This window comes from Bombina bombina, chromosome 4 (genome assembly GCF_027579735.1).
Source record: "Bombina bombina isolate aBomBom1 chromosome 4, aBomBom1.pri, whole genome shotgun sequence".
In the NCBI taxonomy this organism is placed as follows: Eukaryota; Metazoa; Chordata; class Amphibia; order Anura; family Bombinatoridae; genus Bombina; species Bombina bombina.
Genome location: NC_069502.1, coordinates 1,222,769,128 through 1,222,770,757, shown reverse-complemented (window position 1 = coordinate 1,222,770,757; position 1,630 = coordinate 1,222,769,128).

The following is a 1,630-nucleotide window of genomic DNA, read 5'->3' as shown; positions in this document are numbered from 1 at the left end:
GAGGTTAGGAAGATGATGTTGAGGGTTGGAAGATAGTGTTGAGGGTAGGAAGATGATGTTGAGAGTAGGAAAGTGATGTTGAGGATAGGAATATAGAATTGAGGGTAGGAAGATAGTTTTGAGGGTAGGAAGATAATGTTGAGAGTAGGAAATCAATGTTGATGTAAGGAACAGGTTGTTGAGAGTAGAAAGATGGTGTTGAGGGTAGGAAAATAATGTTGAGGATAGAACGATGGCATTGAGTGTAGGAAGATGATGTTAAGTGCAGTAAAATATTGTTGAGAGTATGAAAATTATGTTATAGGTGGATAGCTGATGTTGATGGTAGTAAGATTATATTGAGGATATCAAGATGACGTTGAGTGTAGGAAGATGATGCTGAGGGAAGGAAAAGGATGTTGAGGCTAGGAAGATTGTGTTGAGGGTAGGAAGATGATGTTGAGAGTAGGAAAGTGATGGTGAGGATAGGAATATAGAGTTGAGGGTAGGAAGATAGTGTTAAGCTAGAGAGATAATGTTGAAGGTAGGAAGATAGTGTTGAGGGTAGGAAGATGATGTTGAGAGTAGGAAAACAATGTTGAGGTTAGAAAGATAATGTTGAGGGTTGGAAGATAGTGTCAAGGGTAGGAAGATGATGTTAAGAGTAGGAAAACAATGTTAAGATTAGGAAGACGATATTGGGGTTTGGAAGATAGTGTTGAGGGTAGGAAGATGATGTTGAGAGTAGGAAAGTTATGTTGAGGATAGGAATATAGAGTTGAGGGTAGGAAGATAGTGTTGAGGGAAAGAAAGTAATGTGGAGGTTAGGAAGATGATGTTGAGGGTTGGAAGATAGTGTTTAGGGTAGGAAGATAGTGTTGAGGGTAGGAAGATAGTTTTAAGGGTAGGAAGATAGTGTTGAGGGTAGGAAGATGATGTTGAGAGTAGGAAAACAATGTTGAAGTTAGGAAGATGATGTTGAGGAAAGGAGTATAGAGTTTAGGGTAGGAAGATAATGTTGAGGGTAAGAAAGTAATGTGGAGGTTAGGAAGATTATGTTGAGGGTTAGAAGATAGTGTTTAGGGTAGGAAGATAGTGTTGAGGGTAGGAAGATAGTGTTAAGGGTAGGAAGATAGTGTTGAGGGTAGGAAGATGATGTTGAGAGTAGGAAAACAATGTTGAGGTTAGGAAGATGATGTCAAGGGTTGGAAGATAATGTTGAGGGTAGGAAGATGATGTTGAGAGTAGGAAAGTGATGTTGAGGATAGGAATATAGAGTTGAGGGTAGGAAGATAGTGTTGAGGGTAGGAAGATGATGTTGAGAGTAGGAAAACGATGTTGAGGTTAGGAAGATGATGTTGAGGGTTGGAAGATAGTGTTGAGGGTAGGAAGATGATGTTGAGAGTAGGAAAGTGATGTTGAGGATAGAGATATATAGAGTTGAGGTTAAGAAGATAGTGTTGAGAGTAGGAAGATGATGTTGAGAATAGGAAAACGATATTGAGGTAAGGAAGATGATGTCGAGGGTTGGAAGATGATGCTGAGAGTAGGAAAGTGATGTTGAGGATAGGAATATAGAGTTGAGGGTAGGAAGATAGTGTTGAGGGTAGGAAAGTAATGTGGAGGTTAGGAAGATGATGTTGAGGGTTGG